The sequence below is a fragment of the Eptatretus burgeri genome, chromosome 1, assembly GCF_056783735.1.
Source record: "Eptatretus burgeri isolate ZD-2024b chromosome 1, Ebu_testis_v1, whole genome shotgun sequence".
Lineage (NCBI taxonomy): Eukaryota > Metazoa > Chordata > Myxini > Myxiniformes > Myxinidae > Eptatretus > Eptatretus burgeri.
In genome coordinates, this window is record NC_140961.1 from 23,570,456 (window position 1) to 23,593,427 (window position 22,972).

Below are 22,972 nucleotides of genomic sequence, written 5' to 3' on the forward strand. Positions count from 1 at the left end.
CAAAGAAAGAGATATTGGGTGTGCAACAGAATGCCAACAAAAGTCACTCGTTTCTGTGAGCAGAGAAAAACATGTTGACCATTCAATAAGGGATTCTCAAATACCATTATCACACCTTATTGATCTGCTTGATAGTCCTTGCTATCCCTACTTCATATCGACTAATTTTAAAAACACCTTTATATTAAAAAATAAATAAATAGCAAAACCACTTAAAACTAAACAATAAATAAGCATATATCTTTGTTTGTTTTTTAAAAGAAGAAGAAGGCACTTCCAACCAAAAGCAAAAAACTAGATTGACTCCGCTAATTTGAGCAAAAAAGCGAGAGCAGACCCGGTCTCAGGCAACGTTTCACCGGCTTCGCAGCTGGCTTCATCAGGCACAATAGACCCTAAGCCTCACTATGTGTCCGGTTTTTATTTTGATATGACCACTCATTTCCGGTCATGTGTTGGTGCTCGAGGTCAAATGGAGGAGTGCTTTTTATTTTATTTTTTTGCAAAAGCAAAAGAAACGTCAAATTACATCATTGAATGTGTGCTCTGCTCTTTTGGTTTTACTTACACGTGATCTGGTGTTGTATGTATGTAGGTGAGCACGTGTGTGCGCTGCTTGTTGTTTTTGTATTTCCGGGGCATGAACACGGCTGGTTTCGTGTCCGGGTTGGGCATGATGAGGTGTTGTTTGTGCGAGTGTTGGGGTTACCGTTGGGTGTTGTGCACATGTGGATGTTGTGTTTGGGATTGAGTGTTGTTTGTTGCTCACCTTATCCAGCCATTTGCACCATTCAGTTTTCGCCATTTTCATCAGAGGTGTGTATTGTGTGGGTATGTCCACCATCTCCCCAGTTAGACCACATTCCCGGCTCTTCACGTGCCACGTTTCCAAAGTCAACCTGTGGCATTTGTTACATGTGGTGTCGAGGACACGGGTCTCATCTAAGTCAAATTTATGGCCAGATTGCAGGAAATGACATGCTCTGGCTGACTGTGTCACCTTTCCAAGCCGAATTGCTCTATCATATTCATCCAGCCGTTGTTTTAAATTTCTTCCAGTTTCACCAATGTAGAAATGGTCACAGTCTTTGCATGATGAATGGTAAACTACTTCAGATTTATCACCAGTTGGTGTTGGGTCCTTTAGTTTTGAGATGACATTATGGATGGTGCAGACAGGCTTGCAGGATGGTGCATCCTGATGAGGGCAAGTACGCCTGAAATCCGGATAGGTGGCTCAGTTTGATGTTTAACTGATGTTGACCATGTCATCTTTGTCTCTTTGACAGAGTCGCCGGACTGAGGCCTCTGAGTTGGAGGTGACGCATTGGTGTCGGACTATGTCCAATGGAGATCGGGGGAGTGCTCATCACACTCCACGCTTCGGTTTACCGGCCGATCACATCACGTGCCTTCTGGTTGAATGTTTTGCATTAGTGGAAACAATAATCTGGGTGGCAGATGGATGGTTTTTCTTTGAGGATTATGCGGTTTCACCATGTGAGACATAATCCGTTGCAATGTTCACCATAACAATCAGGAGGTGCATCTGATGTGTGTATGTATGTATGTATGTATGTATGTATGTATGTATGTATATATGTATATATATATATATATATATATATATGTATGTATATATGTATATATATATATATGTATGTATGTATGTATGTATGTATGTATGTATGTATGTATGTATATATATATATATATATATATATATATATATATATATATATATATATATATATATGTATATATATATGTATGTATGTATGTATATATGTATATATATATATATATATGTATGTATGTATGTATGTATATATATATATATATATATATATATATATATATATATATATATATATATATATTGTTGTGGTTGACGAAATTCACAAACCACCATTCAGGTCCCTTAGGTGAGATATCTCTGTAAGTATATGTGTAGTTAGGCCCAAACCCGTTGTTTCGAGGGAATAAATGTCATTCAGCCGGGCTGCGACTCTTCAGGATAGCCATTTTTCTTTTACTATCTTTATTTTGGACCAGCCGCCATTACTACCACCACCAACCACGTCTCAACAGCCATCACACAACAACCACCAACCACAACGCCGCTTCACAACAACCACCAACCACAACGCCGCTTCGCAACAACAACCACCAACCACAACGCCGCTTCACAACAACCACCAACCACAACGCCGCTTCACAACAACAACCACCAACCACAACGCCGCTTCACAACAACAGCCACGACCTTTACCGTCACAACTCGCCACCATCGCATCCCCACCATTCTCGCGCCACTTGTGGGCACCGATACTGGACTCGTGCAGGGCGCGCACCGAACAGCGTGTTCAGAAACATCACAGACTTTCCGAGAAAAACGGATCAAAAACGACTCACGCCCACTTCTGTTCCGTCCTATCGGCGAGCTGGGGCGATTTGGCCCCGCCTCCAGGGCGTTGGAGTGAGGACGCTATATGCAAATTCATGGATCAAAAAGCATTCACGCCCACTTTTCCTCAGTCCAATGGGGAGCCAGTTGGAGGTGAAGGGTCGGAGGTAAAGGGTCAAAGGTGGGGGAGCGAAGCCACGGGGGATATAAACGGCCGCGCTCGCCAAACAGTTCAGTTCGGAGGGGAGAAGCCAGCAGTTCGGAAGTTGAGAGTGGTGCGTTGGAACGAGTTGTCGGTGGAGCTGGGAGTAAGAGTTCGCGGTTCGGAGGGGAGAAGTCAAGAGTGAAGAGTTGGGACGAGCCAAGAGAGGAGAAGGAGAGGGCGATTAGACGGAGCTGTGGAGAGGTGGCGGCGGCGAAGGCGGACGAGGGGGTGCTCGCGTCGGTGCCGGGAGCTGCAGAGGGAGAGGCCGGCGGCGCGACCGAGGTCGAGGTGGAGACGCTCGTCGCAGGACCCGAGACAGGGTGATATCCTCCTCCCCTCCGAGCATCAACAACCCCCTCCTGTTTCCCCCCCGCGCTGAGATAGTGCGACAAGGGGGCCCCTTTCCCACCCCCTACCAGACACTGTCCGCGAGGCCCGCGGAGTTGAGGCGCCACCGCCACTTTGCGTCTCATCATCAGACGGGTAGGCCCGACGCGGTCTCGGCCCCAGGCCCGCCTCATCCTTGAGGGTGGTCTTTTTCTTTTGCTTTGGGTATATGTGTTGTCGGCGCCGTCTGTGAAGTAAAATTGTATAAGTGTTGCCGTGTGCTCGGTAGTCGGATAGCTCTGCATTGTACTTCTCTTTTATATTTGCTTTTTGTGTGATATTGTGTTTCTTCTCCTTTTACATGTGCTTTTGGTGTAATTGTATATGTGTGCTTCCCGTTCATCGCGAAATAAATGTGAGTTATGTTGAACTGTTTTCCCGCTTCGCTTCGTCTTTTCTTTCATTGAATCTCCATCTTGCTTCACGTAAAGGGTTGGTCGTGGGCTAAAACGCCCGATAATTAATCGAATCGTCGAGGCCGACGAATAACACCGCTCGGTTATCCCGATAGTACGGAACGGGTCGCTTAAAGTGGCCCGCGTCCGAAGTCGACCTGCGGCGAGGTGCGATCGCCCGGTCTACCCTCGGTGTGGGTACTTAGGTAGGTCGAATTTGGCGAGCAACCCTATCCCACGCGGGGGCCGATTGGCACGATCGTGGTGAGGCCGAAAGGTCCACCTGTGACTGGTTCCCGGCGTTAGTCCGAGAGGGTCACGACTGGATTGTCCGTCCGGTGGGCGACGTGCCGCGATTCGAGTTACGTGGCCGTTCGCACGCCGGCGGGCGCGAATCCGCAACAATATGTATGTATGTATATATATATATATATATATATATATATATATATATATATATATATATATATATATGTATGTATGTATGTATGTATGTATGTATGTACGTATATATATATATATATATATATATATATATATATATATATATATATATATATATATATATATATATATACATACATACATATATGCCTGGTGTTGCCTTAATGGTTAGGGTGGTAGGCTTGGGATCCAAGGGTCCCGAGTTCAAATCCTGCTCAGCTATTGAATTAATACCAGGTGGGGTTAACTCGGCCTGTCATCCTTCCGAGGTTGGCAAAATGAGTGCCAGCTTGCTGGTAACCTGTGTCAGAGTGGCGACCTGTCCAGGATTGTGCCCAATAGCCAAGGAGACTGCTTAGACAGCACAAACGCTCTGCACAGAGTATGGTCACAATGGATGAATGTATGTGCATGTATGAATATATATATATATATATATATATATATATATATATATATATATATATATATATATATATATATATCCTCATTCCCCCATTGGAAATGCCATCTTGCATCGTGGAATAATTAGTTGGGTTTTAAACACCCAGTAAGGAGAATCGGATCCGTCGAGGTCGGCAATAATACCCGCTCGGTTATCGCTGTAGAACGGAACGGACCGCTTAAGCGGTTCGTGTCCCAAGCCGACCTGCGGCGAGTGACCCTATTTCGCACGGGTAGAATGCGGACTGGCTATGGTGAGGTTAAACCCCCACCCGTGACTGGTTCCTGGCAATAGTTCCAGCAGGGTCACGACTGAATTGTCTGTCCAGTGGGCGACGCGGCTGCTATTAGTGGAAAGCGGCTGATCGCACGCCGGCGGGCGCGAATTAGTAACACTGGTGTCCGGGAGTGAGATTCGAATCCACCCCGACTCCAACCAAATTAACGGGAATCGGTTCAGGGGTGTATGAGCGACCCTCGATTCCCACCAAACTACTAGCGTTTAAAATTATTTCCGACGAAACAAGATGGCTTTTCTAGGTGAACGGGTGCAGGGTGGATTAGATATGTGTTTTGATGTAGAATCCATGGCCTGGGACAGTTCTTTTTTATAACAACCCCAATGCTAATTTTAATCCGTGGGGGAGCTCACCCTCATACACTGAGCAGGAATTTTACCGGCAAACAAACTCGGAGTTGCAAGATGGCGGTACGGCCGCACTTCAGCGCGGCACGAGACGTGAGCGGGCCGCTATTAATGGCGCTAATTAATATTAATGCCGCGCGGCATGATGAAGGCGCCCCCGCCCACCGGCTCAAACCACGTGGGCATGGCAGGCGAGGCACGGCGACGGCATTACATTACAACCTGAGTTGGCCGATGCACGGGAACGAATTTGGGAGCTGAATGAGGAATTAGCCAGCACAATCGAGGAACTACATAAGGAAACGACACAAGTAGATTGTTTGCGTGGGTTTGTGTTACGAAAGGCGAGCGAACTGAATGAAAGAAAAAAGGAGGAGCAAATTAGTAATTCTCGGGATAGGAAGAACTTGGAGGAAGAACTTGGAAGAAGAATGGGAAAAAAAGCTGGAAGAGGAAAAACGGGAACACGATGTGGAATTGGAACAACTGAAGGAGGAGGTAGAAGAAGGCAATCGGAAAAGAGGACTGGAACAGACGATAAAAAGAAAACAGGAATGGCAGGAATTCCATAAGAAATTGCAGGAAATGGTGCAGGAAGTAGAGATCAACATAGTGAAAGAAACAACGACTGAAACAGGAAAAAGAAATCAACCAATTGAAGGAAACTGAGATTGAAGAATGAGGGACAGGGGGTGAAAGAAATTAAAAAGAAAGAAAAGAACAACTAAAACAGAAAGCAAGGTTGAGGTACGTGGAGATCGTGAAAGAACAAGGAATGAAACAAAAAGGACAAGAACGACTTAAGGAGAAAGCAAGGTTGAGGTACGCAGAGATAATGAAAGAACAACGAACAAAACAGCAAAAGGAGCTCGGCCAATTGAAGGAAACGATGAGATTGAACCATGAGGAGCATGAGAGACGGTGGGGTAGAAAACAAAAACAATATGAGTTTGAAATTAATCAACTCAAGTAGAGAGCAAAATTTGAGTCCACAGAGATGGAAAAGCTCCGTAAAGATAACGAACAGCTAGTGGGGCTCAGAGAGGAAGAACGACTCAAATGGGAAGGAAAATGGAGCCAGGAAGAAATGCAAATAGTCACGGAAACAGAAACACAGGAGATAGAGGGTGGATTAAAAGGACCTAAGGACGAACACACACACACAGAGGTAGCGAGGCTTAATGGGGGTGAGCTGGCAGAACGTGTTGTGACCTGGTGCAAGCAGCTGGATAGCCTCCTTCGGGAACGGAGGGAGACGCTATTCTCTCTTGAAGCTGATCGCGACCAGGTGAGTTCGGTCGTGTCAAGCGAGTTAGAGGGGACGAGTGCTGCGAACGGGTGCACGAGGAGCTTGGGGGGGGGGTATGGAGGCCCCGGGAACCCTTGTGGTGACACGATTCCCCAGCGTGAGTGTCCCGGTGTGCGTGGTTGCGAGTGAGCCGAAATGCGTGCCTTCCAGCGCACCGTGTGTGACAGAGACCCCGTGTGTGACAGGTGTGGTTACGAGTGTGGTCCCGGTGTGTGTGGTGTCAAAGTGTGTGCTCACAAGTGTGGTAAAATGCGTGCTTCCCAGCACGCCGTGCATGGGTGAAGGGGTGTGTGTGACAGAAACCCCGTGTGTAAGTGAAACACCGCGTGTATCACCCCGTGTGTGAGTGGTATGGTGTGTGTGAGTGAAAGGGTCTGTGTGAGTGAAGCACAGTGTGTGAGAGAGACAGCGTGTGTGAGGTTGCTGTATGTGAGGGAGATGACGGTGGGCATGCGCGAGCACGCAGCCGAGTCTCCGAGAGTGAGTGTAACGGTGAGGTGTGTGAGTCTTGTGACACGTGAGAGTTTGAGTGCGTGGATTGAATGGAGACGATGATGGCGACAGAGGGACAAGGGCCGAGTAGCGGCCGTAGCTGTATTGGGAACCATACCGGGTTTGCACGACAGCGCGCGCGGGGTCCGTGCTGTGGTATGCACGAGGCTGCCACGTGCGTGCCTGCGGGAGTGAAACCCGGTCCAGAAATGCCAGCTGTGGGTGTTAGCCGATCCCGCGGACGGACAAAAGCTAGGCTGGATAATGGATTTGGACCGGATGGGTTCTCCACGCGAGCGTGTTTGTAAAAGCTCCGATGAGTAGAGCACATGTGTTCGCGTGGGGAACCCCTCGAAACGCGGGGCTTGCTTTGGGATGCGCAGGGTGACGTCATGGCTGCACATGTGGTTGGAATCCGGCAGGAGGGTGAATCCCTGCCGGATGGTACCGTCCAAGAGGGACGAGGTGTGCGAAGCGTGAACGGCCGCCATGATGTCACGCAAAAGGTGCGCGAGTTGTGAATTGCCGCGCAGGTGCACAGGTTGCGAGTTGCCGTGCTGGTGCTGCACATAGAGGGGAAAAAAAATCAAGCCTCGCTTCGGGTGAACAGGATTCCCTGGGCAAGGGCTGGAAGACCCCCTGTCTGGGCACAGGATACAACTAGTTAGGGGGAAGGGTTAGCTTAGCTAGACAGGCTTCATGGGGCAGGGGTAAGTCCTCATGGAGCCCGTGGAATGGATTAGTTAGAGGGATTGTAGTTCAGATTTAGGATGTAAAATGGGAAAGGAATAATATTTGGAGACAGTGACAGATGGTGAATGTGTAGTGGGGACGTAGCTTAGCTACGTAGTGTTAAATGGAACGTGCTGTAGTTTAAGGGATGACGAGGGAGCACGAGGTAGATGACTGATTTAGTTCGAGGAATGGCAGTATTCAGCGATGGAATGTGTGAGAAGAGGAGTGGAAATGAAACTTGATGAGTGAGTGAGGCCAGCGGGTCTGAGTGTATGGAGTGATTGTGGAATGCATGGTGCGATGAGTGATTGGGGGGAGGAGTGATTCCCACCCAAGGGACCACGGGCTCAGTGTAAAGTGAGTTAGGGGGTTAGTCAAATTGACAAAATGGAGGTCATTTTGCTGTTGGTGGGGAAGTAGGCTCGAAACCCGTTTGGAGGGGTGCAAGAGCCCTGTTGACGGGCTGGGAGCGTGGCTGCGAATGGTGACTATCGCTGAGTGGGTACCCCGGGCACCGGGCTAGTCAGCCACGGTAGGCCAAGGGTCCAGTGGGGGCCGGGATAGCGGAGTGGGCACGGGTGCGCCCGCACGATGCGGGGGCCTGGGCGCCATTGGCCACGTGGGCAGTGTCGTGGGCACTAGCACCCGGGGAAGGGGCCCGGGGCGCCAGCCTGCCACGTGAGCGTTGAGGGGGAGTCACCAGAGAGGGCACTCCTCAGTTTTTGGGAGCTGGTAGGCTGGGAGGCAGTGTTGTGCCCGGGGGTGCCATAGTAGGAGAATTGGCAGTGGGTAGTTCCTGCCAAGGGAGCCACGCATCCCAGCCATGAGACTGTGCGAGGGCACGATGGAAAATTAGAGGACAAGGCCCAAAATTGTGAGGACACCAACACAGGCGATGGGAATCTTGGTTGTTAGAACCGATCGTTTAAGCGAGAGCCGCTTGTTGAAAGCCCCGGGGTAGTTTAAGGTTAATGGTTAGGGTAGATTAGGAAGTGTACCCCTCCGCACCATCCATCCCTTCACTCTTGTTGTGGGCCGCTGGACCCACTTAGGGTTAAGATCGCTGAAGTCTGAGGAGGCCATTCTGAGGCTTGAATTGGGCCTCGACACAGGATGCTAGCTCTCCCTTATTCCCCTCCAGGAAGGGAACGTAGGGGTTGGGAGTAGGCTAGGAGACGATAGGTTAGCCGAACAAAGACAATAAAGGGGGTTAGGGAGACGATTTATAGAGGGGAAAGTAAAAATAAAAATAAAACAAAAAAATAAGTTGGGGCTAAATTGGATTTTTGACAAATTAAGGGAGTGGTTATGAACAGAGACAGGCAAAGGCGATAGGTTGGGAGGGAGACAGTAAGGTAGGTCCGAGCCCGCCTTCCGAGTGGCCAGCACCACCGCACTCCCTCCGCCAACCTCCTTGAACGGGATAAGATGCCGGCTGTTTTACTGCAAGGCCTGTGCCAGTCGGATCATCCGCCGGCTGTTTTACTGCAAGGCCTGTGCCGGTTGGATCATCTGCCGGCTGTTTTACTACAAGGCCTGTGCCGGTCGGATCATCTGCCGGCTGTTTACTGCAAGGCCTGTGCCGGTCAGCTTCACCAACGGCCTTGTTTTGCCTTGCCATGCCTTGTCTGCCTGCTTGTGCCATGACCCCATGCCTGCTGCCCTTGTTTCATATTTGCCCCTGTTCATTACCATGTGTGCCAGGATCATCACGCAAGCTGCAGGGACTTCCCTGTAGGCAGCTGCAACACGGGACTGCACTGGCAGCCCGTGCACCGCTTGTGTTCACTGCGTTCATTTCAAAGGGGGAGGCCTTGGACTGCGTGTGAGCAGCCGGCCACATTCCCTGTCACCTGCAGTGGTTGTGACTTTTGATTCTTTTTCCGCAGAGTCCATAGATCCTGGGTCATGGTTTAGTGTAAATTTATAAGGTTAAGGCTGTAATTGTAAATGAGTTGCGCCCCCTGCATGTGTGTCGTAGCGCCAGCAATATTATTTAAGTCGTCTGCATGAGTGGGCTTGTTTAGTAAGTTACTCAGCCCGTAGGTTATTTATTTTTGGGACACGAATACACTGAATATCGCACTCAGGGATCCGAAGGTAAATCGTACTAGGGGAGAACTTACATATGATGGCACACGAAAATTCGACGACTCAGGAGGAGTCTGTAAAAAGGGGAGGGGTAGTGTTACGGCTGTGGAAATTCGCAGAACACCATAAAGGTTCCTTAGATCAGTTATTCCGGTAAGTGAGTGTTCAGATAGGTTTGCCTCCCATTGTTTAAAGGGAATTTCTTCGTGTTCACCGGGCTGTGACCCTTTGAGATAGTGTTTTTCTTTCTCTATCGTTATTTTGAACCGACATATCTCGCCCACCATTACAACAAACCACAATGCTAACAACACAACCACCACCAACTATGCCACAACGCCAACCACGCTACGATCGCCACAACACCACCACCACCATTTATCCATCTTCGCCACTACGCCAGCTTGCAAACGCCATCCTCCATAGACCACGCTACGACCCTTTCCGCGTTCAAAAGGGGTCTGAGAAAGCGGGCGTAAAAGAACGAGGAAAAGAAACCTCCAATGGTGCGTGTGGGTTTCTCCCGCCTTTTTTTCTCCGAGGCTAGTGTGACGAGAAGGGTGAGGTGGCTCGCTCGCGATTGGTGGATACGAGGAGTGAGGCGGTCGGAGTTGAGAAACGCCCCTTTTCGAGAAACTTCTCGAAAAGGCTCGAAGCAGGGTGGAGACAAAAACGGGGAGGGCGAAGGGCGGAGCCCCGAGTTATATAAGGCCGCACGAGACGCGAGGGCTTGTCTTTCATGTGGTGGTCATCAAGTCTTTGGTTGTCTTTGATGGTTTCGCCGTCGGGTGGTTCATCGCTCTCCTGGCTCTTGGTCCTATGGTTCATGCGCTCTTGGTCCTGTGGAGCGACCTGTTCATTGGAGGCGTGGGACGGTAGAAAGTCCGGGCGACGCACCGGAGATGCGGACTGGAGGCGCAGCTCTGCCGGCTGGGTGGCGCGAACCTGCGCGTCCGTGCGAGGAGCGCCGGAGGGAGCTCGCCGGCTACGCGAGAGGCCCGGGATCAGGCACGGCCACGCTCGCTGCCGTGGGGACAGGGCGACGCGACTCGCCGACCACCGAGGGGGGGCAGGTAACCTGCCACGGTCTCGCGGGACCCATTTGGTCCTCCAGGTCCCGCATTATAAAGATCCACGGACCCTGTCTGCCACTCCCTTCTTTGGGGGTGGCCATTCCTTTGCTTTTGAGTGAATGTTGGTGGCGCCGTGTCCGACAAGTTAGAACTGAGTAAGTGACTGTAAATAATAATCATATTCGGTTGTATTGCTTTTGCTTCTCGCCTGAATATTGCATGACTGCCTTGGCTGTATATACGTGTGCTTGTAATAAATGTGCTTGGTTCGAATGTATCCCGTTCGTTGCGTCCTCTTTCCCCTATTGGAAATGCCATCTTGCATCGTGGAATAATTAGTTGCGTTTTGAAATACCCGTTACATAGAATCTGATCCAGCGAGGTTGGCGATAATACCCGCTCCGTTATTGCTGTAGAACGGAACGGACCGCTTAAGCGGTTCGTGTCCCAAGCCGACCTGCACCGAGGTACGGCCCCTCGGTAGGTTACCCGCGCGAGTACTTAGGTATATCGATATTCGGCGAGTGACCCTATTTTGCGCGGGTAGAATACGGACTGGGCTGTGGTGAGGTTAAAAGCTCACCCGTGACTGGTTTCTGGCGTGGTTCTAGAAAGTCACGACTGAATTGTCCAACCAGTGGACGACGCGGTTGCGGTTAGAGGTATGCGGCCGATCGCACGCCGGCGGGCGCGAATTCGTAACAATATATACATATATATCTTCTTCTTCTTTCGGCTGCTCCCGTTAAGGGTCGCCACAGCGGATCATCCGCATGATCCGCATAGTGATTTGGCACGTTTTACGCCGGATGCCCTTCCTGACGCAAACCTGGTCGCCTCTTACGACACACAGGGATATGGTACACCTATTTTAACCGGGGTATACACCGGCCCAGTACACTGGTACTCACTTCGCCGACCTTGGAAGGATGACAGGCTGAGTCAACCCCCTGGTGTATTAATTCAGTGGCACAACGGGGCTTGAACTCAGGACCTATACATTCCGGGTGATCGGTGGAGCCGACCCTACTGCTCCATCTTGCTGTCGTGCTCGTCGCCAATACCCGGTCCCACAACAATATATATATATATATATATATATATATATATATACATATATATATATATATATATATATATATGTATATACATATATATATATATATATATATATGTATATGTATATACATATATATACATATACATATACATACATATATATATACATATATATATACACATATATATATATACATATATATATATATATATATATATACATATACATATATATACATATACATATACATATATATATATACATATACATATATATATATATATATACATATACATATATATACATATACATATACATATATATATATATACATATACATATACATATATATACATATACATATACATATATATACATATACATATACATATATATACATATATACATATACATATATATATACATATATACATATACATATATATATATATATATATATATATATATATATATATATATATATATATATATATACATATATACATACACACACATATATTGTTGCGAATCTGGAGGCGATGAGCACACAATATTCAGGTCCGATAGCTCAGTTATTTCGATAAGTGAATGTGGATAGATAGCTCCCTTTCCCTAGTCAAATGGGTGAATAAATGTACATGCGCTGCGAAGTTATTTTGATAGTCAGGGTTTCCTTTTATTTTTACAACACCAACGAAAACCCTCTGCTCCCGGAATTCTCCGCGCTCGCTTGGGCACTCCAAGTCATGGAATGCGACATGCCCCACCCACAGATTTGCTTGGCGGTGCACCGAGTAAGGGAAAGGTCAGGCCCCACACACGGCGAACGGGTCACGCCTGAGCAAGCCGCGCCCGAGTGGTATAAAAAGGGAACGGTGAGCACAGACAGTTGGGTGGTGGTTGTTTGGTTGAATATACTCGAGCGGGTTGCGAAGGATCGGTGCCTCGTCTTCACCAGCGCGTGTTCTGGAGCGGGTGAGGATCCGCCAGAGCTCAGGAGGCTGATCGCGGCTCGCTATTGTCTGGATTCGGCTCGCCTCTCGCTGGTGCCCGGTTCAACTCAGCTCGAAGACCACACGAGGTGGACAGGTCCGAGGCAGAATCTGCTCTCCAGTTCGCCCTTTCCCTCCGAGCTGGAGGCCTCAATAAAGACCACTTTGGGTCCGTTTCCTTTGGGTGTGTGCGTGTGTGTGTTTGTGGAGCCAGTCCAGTAAGTAGCAATTGTATAAGTGCCTTGCTGTACATACGTGCCTTTTATTATTCGGATAACTCTGCTTGTTACGTGCCCCCTGTTCCATTATAAATAAATCGATGTGTTAAATGTATCGGTTCGTTTTTGTCTTTTTTTATTGGTTTAACACGGTGCGTGTTGGAGAATTAGCCAGGCTATTGCTGCTGTAAAGGGACATTTGGACCGACGAAAGCTCGTTGACCATCCGCTTGGGTCGCACACGGTTCGAGTACGCTATCGTCTCATTCCGTACGAGCATCGTCGAGGGTGAATTTCCCGGTAGATTGGACGACATGGGTATTTAGGCAAATTGAAATTGGCAATCGACCCTACCCCACGTGGTCGATCTATTGGTGAACTTCAGTCTGATAAGGGACCTGTCGGCTCCGGAGTTATCCAGGGTGACAACCCATACATTCCGGGTGATCGGTGGAGCCAACCCTACTGCTCCATCTCATGGTCGTGCTTGCAGCCGATACCCGGCCCCGCAACATTGGTAGTCATGAGTGGGGTGTGAACCCATCCACCTCCGTAAATTTGCAGGTTCGAATCTGCAACATTGGTAGTCAGGAGTGCGATTCGGCCCCTCGGCCTCCGTTGAGAAATTTACAGGTTGGATCAGGGGTGTACGGAGCGAAACCTCCCGCCATTCTCCCAAATTGCGAGCGATATTAAATTTTGTTCCCAACACGCAACATGTCTAACCAAGACGAGCTGAGGCAGGTGGGTTTAGAGGGAGATGTAGTGGTAGACGAACCCATGGTCCAGGACATCACCCCCATGCAGGAACTTTCCCCGCAACAAAACTCAGAGTCCGAAAGGGGAGCAGCGGCGGCGTATGATAACCCCTCCGCCGTCAAACTTCCTCCCCCGATTTCTGCCGGTTCCACACACCATCATGGCGAATCGGTTGCTTCAGGGTCATTTGATTGGGGCCGGTTGGTGGAAATACTGAACGGGATGAAGGGGGATTTGGAAAACGAAATAAAAGCGAGCGCACAAAACATAAGGGATGAGATGAAGAGTGCAATGCGAACACAGCGGGGTGAAATTCAGCGCATGGGGTTGAACCTCCAGGCAGGGCAAAAGGCAATGAGGATGGGTATAAAAGGCATCATGGCGGCACCACGTGGCAGAAGGAGCGAGCCATGGTGGAGTGTAATGGCTGTCCGGCCTGCGATGGAGACGAGTAAGGGTGGGATGACGAGAGACATCACCACAATTGATGGTGAGACGTGTTGGACGAGACACGAGAGGACGACGGAAAATGTAAATGAGGTGACGGAGGCAGAGAAATTAACAGAGATGAAGAGCCAGGAAGAAACGGAAATAATAAACGAGGTGACGGAGATGGATAAATCAATGGAGGGGGACGAATTAAATGAAACAAAAAACGAGCACACACACATAGAGTTAGTGAGGGACAATGGGGTTGAGCTTGGGGAATGCATCGGGATTCGGTGCGAGCAGCAGGAGAGCCTCCTTCAGGGACGAGGAGAGACGATGTGCCCCCTTGAAGCAGATCGCGACGAGGTGAGTCCAATCGAGCCGTGTGAGGTGGAGCGGATGAGTGCTGTTAACGGGTGCACGCGGAGCTTGGGGGGTAAAGAGACCCCGCGATTGCTTGTGGTAACACGAATCCCTGAGGTGATTGTCCCAGTGTGTGTGGTTAAGTGTGGGAATGGTGTGAGTGTCATGCATGCGAGGAATTGGACGATGGACCGGTCCAGACGGGAGACGGGTGTGGCGAGCCTTTTGCGCCATATAAAGTTATTGTGGCAACCGCGCCGGCTTCGTAGGACGAAGCGTGCGAGGCCCGGTCAGCATTTCTTGAACGGCCCTCGCGCGCGCGTCTTCGTGGAGGGATTTCGGCGCCGGAACGTCCCGCATTTCGGCAAAGACCGTCGCGCGGACGGTTAAAATGGCGGTGAGTGTTGATGGAATTTGGAACACGCGGGGTCCCAAGTGGGCACGTGTGCGGGGCATCATGTGCTGCATATCGCGTGTTCTGTTCGCGGAATGGGTTTCCAGGATGATGCACACATGCTGGCCTGCACGGGAAACCGTACAGGCTCGGTGCGCAAGTGACATCATCGGCGGAAATCTGGCAGCACGAATGCGGGGGAAACAGCACACGTTGGCTCACGTGGGGAATCCCACGAGAACGAGCACTTGTTGGGATGTGCAGGGTGACGTCATGGCTGCATGGATCGCCCATAGAGATGAACGGGCATGCCATAAACCACCACCGTGGCGGTGCAAAAAAAAAAAAAGCCTTGCTTCCAAGTTGACAGCCCCGGTAGAGATGTGGCAAGCATTCTGATTGGGCATTGGAGCACTAGTTAGCGGGATGGGTTAGTTTTGATCGACCGGACTCATGGGGGAATGAGCTGCCCTCCATGGGACTCGTGGACAAGTTTGAGGGATTTTAGGTCAGATTTAGAAATGAGAAATGGATTTTGGGAGACACAGACAGACATGGAATGTGTAGTAGGGACGTAGCTGAGCTACGTAGATTAAAAGGAACGTGCATTAGTTTAAGGGATGACGAGGGAGCACGAGATAGTTAGGGGAATTTAGTTAGGAGAATGGCAGTATTGGAGTGTATGAGTGAATTCAAAGGAAAATTGAAATGTGTGATGAATGAGTGTGGGTCAGCGGGCCCAAGTGTGAATGGAGCGAATGTGGAATATATGGTGCGAATGAATGAGAGGGGGGAGGAGTGAATCCCTCCCAAGTGACCCCGGGGTCAGTTTAATGTTAGTTAGTGGGTTCGTCAAATTTTACCAAACGAAGGGCGTTCTGTTGTTGGAGCTGTCTGAAGGCACGAAACCCATTTGGAGGGGTGCAGGAGTCCATGGACCGGCTGGGAGCGTGGCTGTTGAAAGGCGAGTATCAATTAGAGGGCACCCCTGGCACCGGACAGTCGGCCAGAGTAGGCCAAGGGTCCAAGAGACCGGGATAGTGTAGTGGGCACGGGCGACCATCGGAAAGGGACCCGTAGCGCCAAAATGCTAATTGGGCATCGGAGGGGGGCAATGCCGGGAAGGGCAACCCCCCGCGTTCATAGGGAGCAGGTCGGCTCAGAGACAGCCTCAGGGCCCGGGGGTGCCGTAGTTAGAGTCCGGCAAGAGGGGAAGTCCCTGCCAGTTGAGCCACGCTGCCCAGCTACAAAATTGTGCAAGGGCACGAGTGAAAATTTGAGCGCTAGGCACAAATTTATAATGGACACCACCAATACAGGCAATGGGAATCATGGTTTCTAGAACCAATAGTTTAAAGTGACAGGCGTTTTGAAAAGCCCTGGGGTAGTTTTAAAGTAATAAATGCGAGGATAGTTAGGAAATGTACCCCTTCACACTATCCATCCCTTCGCTCTCTGAAGGCCGCTGGATCCACCTTGGGGAAGATGGATGAATTATGGGGAGGCCATTGTGAGGCATTGTTGGGCCTCAAGACAAGACGGTAGCCTCTTCCTTATTCCCCTCCAAAAAGGATTTTAGGGGTTGGGAGTAGGTTAGGTTGACAGGATAGGTTCGCCGGACAAAGACAGGAAGTGAGTTAGGGAGACGGAATTAAAAAACAAAAAAAACAAAAAAATAAATAAAAAGGGGCTAAATTTGTTTGGTGTTGCAAATTAAGGGAGTGGGTATGGACAGAGACAGGCAAAGGCGATTGGTTGGGGGGAGACAGTAGGGTAGATCCGAGCCCGTTTTCGGAGCGGCTGGCACCACCGCACTCCCTCAAGACCCACGCGGAATGAGACCAGAGGCCGGCCAGCTTCACCTGCCAGCCTGTTGTGCTGTATCGCCTGTTCCGCATTTGCCTTGCCATGCCTCGTTTACCTGCCTCTGCCATAACACCATGCCTGCTACCCTCTTTGCATTTGCCCCTGTGTCACCGTTCATCCATGTGCGCCAGGATCATCCAGTGTTTGCAAGGACTGCCCTGCAGGCAGCCATACCATGGGGACTGCATTGAGCAGCCCGTGCACCGTCTGTTGCATTCAGTCCATCCATTCATTTCCTTGAGCCAGAGACTGCATTGGGCAGCCTGGCTACCTCTTCAAATGACCTGTGGGACGGCACATGACATGCCGTGTTCGGGTGAGTTGCCTCCAGCAGCTGGGGGTATGAAAGGAAGAGGAAAAAAAAAAGATTCACTGAAAGAAACACTCAAGGGGGACCTTTTGAGCAGGCCCTGAGGACGACTGACCTTCAGCTGCGGAGCACTCAGCCACACAAAACCATTAACTTTGCCATGCCTTTTTCCCACAGATGACAGGTCCTGGGCCATGGTTAGTGGAAAAAGATAAGTTAAGGAAAAAAATTGTAAATAAGTTTGCAACCCACCTGTAGTTTGCCGTAGTGCCGGCAATTTTATTGAAGTTGTCCGATGAGTCTGTTAGTTAGCCACGCAGCGCATTAGGTTATTTATTTTTGGGACATGGATGAAAAATTTTCGCAATCAGGGATCCGAAGGTAAAATGTACGAGGGGAAAACTTACACATGCTGGTCACACGAAAATCTGTCGACTCAGGACGAGTCTATAAAAAGAGGAGGGGGTAGTGTTGCGAATCTGGAAGCCAGAAGCACACGACATTCAGGTCCTATAGCTCAGTTATTTTGATAAGTGAATGTGGATAGATAGCTCCCTTTCCCTAGTCTAATGGGTGAATAAATGTACATGCGTTGCAAAGTTATTTTGATAGTCAGGGTTTCCATTTATTTTTACAACACCAACGAAAACCCTTTGCTCCTGGCATTCTCCGCACGCTCGCTTGGGCACTCCAAGTCATGGAATGCGACATGCCCCACCCACCGATTCACTTGGCGGCGCGCCGAGTAGGGGAAAGGTCATGCCCCACACACCGATTTGCTTGGAGGCGCGCCGAGTAGGGGAAAGGTCATGCCCCACCCATCGGCTCGCTTGGGCACTCCAAGTCATGGAATGCGACATGCCCCACTCATCGATTGGCTTGGCGGCGCGCTGAGTAGGGGAAACGTCAGACCCCACCCACGGCGAACGGGCCACGCCTGAGCGAGATGTGCCCGAGAGGTATAAAAAGGGAATGGAGAGCACATAAAGTTGGGTGGTAGTTGTTTGGTTGAATCCACTCGAGCGGGTTGCAAAGGATCGGTGCCTCGTCTTCACCAGCGCGTGTTCTGGAGCGGGTGAGGATCCGCCAGAGCTCAGGAGGCTGATCGCGGCTCGCTATTGTCTGGATTCGGCTCGCCTCTCGCTGGTGCCCGGTTCAACTCAGCTCGAAGACCACACGAGGTGGACAGGTCCGAGGCAGAATCTGCTCTCCAGTTCGCCCTTTCCCTCCGAGCTGGAGGCCTCAATAAAGACCACTTTGGGTCCGTTTCCTTTGGGTGTGTGCGTGTGTGTGTTTGTGGAGCCAGTCCAGTAAGTAGCAATTGTATAAGTGCCTTGCTGTACATACGTGCCTTTTATTATTCGGATAACTCTGCTTGTTACGTGCCCCCTGTTCCATTATAAATAAATCGATGTGTTAAATGTATCGGTTCGTTTTTGTCTTTTTTTATTGGTTTAACACGGTGCGTGTTGGAGAATTAGCCAGGCTATTGCTGCTGTAAAGGGACATTTGGACCGACGAAAGCTCGTTGACCATCCGCTTGGGTCGCACACGGTTCGAGTACGCTATCGTCTCATTCCGTACGAGCATCGTCGAGGGTGAATTTCCCCGGTAGATTGGACGACATGGGTATTTAGGCAAATTGAAATTGGCAATCGACCCTACCCCACGTGGTCGATCTATTGGTGAACTTCAGTCTGATAAGGGACCTGTCGGCTCCGGAGTTATCCAGGGTGACAACCCATACATTCCGGGTGATCGGTGGAGCCAACCCTACTGCTCCATCTCATGGTCGTGCTTGCAGCCGATACCCGGCCCCGCAACATTGGTAGTCATGAGTGGGGTGTGAACCCATCCACCTCCGTAAATTTGCAGGTTCGAATCTGCAACATTGGTAGTCAGGAGTGCGATTCGGCCCCTCGGCCTCCGTTGAGAAATTTACAGGTTGGATCAGGGGTGTACGGAGCGAAACCTCCCGCCATTCTCCCAAATTGCGAGCGATATTAAATTTTGTTCCCAACACGCAACATGTCTAACCAAGACGAGCTGAGGCAGGTGGGTTTAGAGGGAGATGTAGTGGTAGACGAACCCATGGTCCAGGACATCACCCCCATGCAGGAACTTTCCCCGCAACAAAACTCAGAGTCCGAAAGGGGAGCAGCGGCGGCGTATGATAACCCCCTCCGCCGTCAAACTTCCTCCCCCGATTTCTGCCGGTTCCACACACCATCATGGCGAATCGGTTGCTTCAGGGTCATTTGATTGGGGCCGGTTGGTGGAAATACTGAACGGGATGAAGGGGGATTTGGAAAACGAAATAAAAGCGAGCGCACAAAACATAAGGGATGAGATGAAGAGTGCAATGCGAACACAGCGGGGTGAAATTCAGCGCATGGGGTTGAACCTCCAGGCAGGGCAAAAGGCAATGAGGATGGGTATAAAAGGCATCATGGCGGCACCACGTGGCAGAAGGAGCGAGCCATGGTGGAGTGTAATGGCTGTCCGGCCCGCGATGGAGACGAGTAAGGGTGGGATGACGAGAGACATCACCACAATTGATGGTGAGACGTGTTGGACGAGACACGAGAGGACGACGGAAAATGTAAATGAGGTGACGGAGGCAGAGAAATTAACAGAGATGAAGAGCCAGGAAGAAACGGAAATAATAAACGAGGTGACGGAGATGGATAAATCAATGGAGGGGGACGAATTAAATGAAACAAAAAACGAGCACACACACATAGAGTTAGTGAGGGACAATGGGGTTGAGCTTGGGGAATGCATCGGGATTCGGTGCGAGCAGCAGGAGAGCCTCCTTCAGGGACGAGGAGAGACGATGTGCCCCCTTGAAGCAGATCGCGACGAGGTGAGTCCAATCGAGCCGTGTGAGGTGGAGCGGATGAGTGCTGTTAACGGGTGCACGCGGAGCTTGGGGGGTAAAGAGACCCCGCGATTGCTTGTGGTAACACGAATCCCTGAGGTGATTGTCCCAGTGTGTGTGGTTAAGTGTGGGAATGGTGTGAGTGTCATGCATGCGAGGAATTGGACGATGGACCGGTCCAGACGGGAGACGGGTGTGGCGAGCCTTTTGCGCCATATAAAGTTATTGTGGCAACCGCGCCGGCTTCGTAGGACGAAGCGTGCGAGGCCCGGTCAGCATTTCTTGAACGGCCCTCGCGCGCGCGTCTTCGTGGAGGGATTTCGGCGCCGGAACGTCCCGCATTTCGGCAAAGACCGTCGCGCGGACGGTTAAAATGGCGGTGAGTGTTGATGGAATTTGGAACACGCGGGGTCCCAAGTGGGCACGTGTGCGGGGCATCATGTGCTGCATATCGCGTGTTCTGTTCGCGGAATGGGTTTCCAGGATGATGCACACATGCTGGCCTGCACGGGAAACCGTACAGGCTCGGTGCGCAAGTGACATCATCGGCGGAAATCTGGCAGCACGAATGCGGGGGAAACAGCACACGTTGGCTCACGTGGGGAATCCCACGAGAACGAGCACTTGTTGGGATGTGCAGGGTGACGTCATGGCTGCATGGATTGCCCATAGAGATGAACGGGCATGCCATAAACCACCACCGTGGCGGTGCAAAAAAAAAAAAAGCCTTGCTTCCAAGTTGACAGCCCCGGTAGAGATGTGGCAAGCATTCTGATTGGGCATTGGAGCACTAGTTAGCGGGATGGGTTAGTTTTGATCGACCGGACTCATGGGGGAATGAGCTGCCCTCCATGGGACTCGTGGACAAGTTTGAGGGATTTTAGGTCAGATTTAGAAATGAGAAATGGATTTTGGGAGACACAGACAGACATGGAATGTGTAGTAGGGACGTAGCTGAGCTACGTAGATTAAAAGGAACGTGCATTAGTTTAAGGGATGACGAGGGAGCACGAGATAGTTAGGGGAATTTAGTTAGGAGAATGGCAGTATTGGAGTGTATGAGTGAATTCAAAGGAAAATTGAAATGTGTGATGAATGAGTGTGGGTCAGCGGGCCCAAGTGTGAATGGAGCGAATGTGGAATATATGGTGCGAATGAATGAGAGGGGGGAGGAGTGAATCCCTCCCAAGTGACCCCGGGGTCAGTTTAATGTTAGTTAGTGGGTTCGTCAAATTTTACCAAACGAAGGGCGTTCTGTTGTTGGAGCTGTCTGAAGGCACGAAACCCATTTGGAGGGGTGCAGGAGTCCATGGACCGGCTGGGAGCGTGGCTGTTGAAAGGCGAGTATCAATTAGAGGGCACCCCTGGCACCGGACAGTCGGCCAGAGTAGGCCAAGGGTCCAAGAGACCGGGATAGTGTAGTGGGCACGGGCGACCATCGGAAAGGGACCCGTAGCGCCAAAATGCTAATTGGGCATCGGAGGGGGGCAATGCCGGGAAGGGCAACCCCCCGCGTTCATAGGGAGCAGGTCGGCTCAGAGACAGCCTCAGGGCCCGGGGTGCCGTAGTTAGAGTCCGGCAAGAGGGGAAGTCCCTGCCAGTTGAGCCACGCTGCCCAGCTACAAAATTGTGCAAGGGCACGAGTGAAAATTTGAGCGCTAGGCACAAATTTATAATGGACACCACCAATACAGGCAATGGGAATCATGGTTTCTAGAACCAATAGTTTAAAGTGACAGGCGTTTTGAAAAGCCCTGGGGTAGTTTTAAAGTAATAAATGCGAGGATAGTTAGGAAATGTACCCCTTCACACTATCCATCCCTTCGCTCTCTGAAGGCCGCTGGATCCACCTTGGGGAAGATGGATGAATTATGGGGAGGCCATTGTGAGGCATTGTTGGGCCTCAAGACAAGACGGTAGCCTCTTCCTTATTCCCCTCCAAAAAGGATTTTAGGGGTTGGGAGTAGGTTAGGTTGACAGGATAGGTTCGCCGGACAAAGACAGGAAGTGAGTTAGGGAGACGGAATTAAAAAAGAAAAAAAAGAAAAAAATAAATAAAAAGGGGCTAAATTTGTTTGGTGTTGCAAATTAAGGGAGTGGGTATGGACAGAGACAGGCAAAGGCGATTGGTTGGGGGGAGACAGTAGGGTAGATCCGAGCCCGTTTTCGGAGTGGCTGGCACCACCGCACTCCCTCAAGACCCACGCGGAATGAGACCAGAGGCCGGCCAGCTTCACCTGCCAGCCTGTTGTGCTGTATCGCCTGTTCCGCATTTGCCTTGCCATGCCTCGTTTACCTGCCTCTGCCATAACACCATGCCTGCTACCCTCTTTGCATTTGCCCCTGTGTCACCGTTCATCCATGTGCGCCAGGATCATCCAGTGTTTGCAAGGACTGCCCTGCAGGCAGCCATACCATGGGGACTGCATTGAGCAGCCCGTGCACCGTCTGTTGCATTCAGTCCATCCATTCATTTCCTTGAGCCAGAGACTGCATTGGGCAGCCTGGCTACCTCTTCAAATGACCTGTGGGACGGCACATGACATGCCGTGTTCGGGTGAGTTGCCTCCAGCAGCTGGGGGTATGAAAGGAAGAGGAAAAAAAAAAGATTCACTGAAAGAAACACTCAAGGGGGACCTTTTGAGCAGGCCCTGAGGATGACTGACCTTCAGCTGCGGAGCACTCAGCCACACAAAACCATTAACTTTGCCATGCCTTTTTCCCACAGATGACAGGTCCTGGGCCATGGTTAGTGGAAAAAGATAAGTTAAGGAAAAAAATTGTAAATAAGTTTGCAACCCACCTGTAGTTTGCCGTAGTGCCGGCAATTTTATTGAAGTTGTCCGATGAGTCTGTTAGTAAGCCACGCAGCGCATTAGGTTATTTATTTTTGGGACATGGATGAAAAATTTTCGCAATCAGGGATCCGAAGGTAAAATGTACGAGGGGAAAACTTACACATGCTGGTCACACGAAAATCTGTCGACTCAGGACGAGTCTATAAAAAGAGGAGGGGGTAGTGTTGCGAATCTGGAAGCCAGAAGCACACGACATTCAGGTCCTATAGCTCAG

General features: G+C 50.1%; 1 protein-coding gene across 3 annotated transcripts in view; it reads right to left on the bottom strand.

Moving 5' to 3' along the window:
* Positions 1-22,972, bottom strand: part of LOC147034028 (meprin A subunit alpha-like) — a 203,213-nt gene that overhangs the window by 53,136 nt on the left and 127,105 nt on the right. The gene's annotated exons all lie outside the window — the stretch shown is intronic.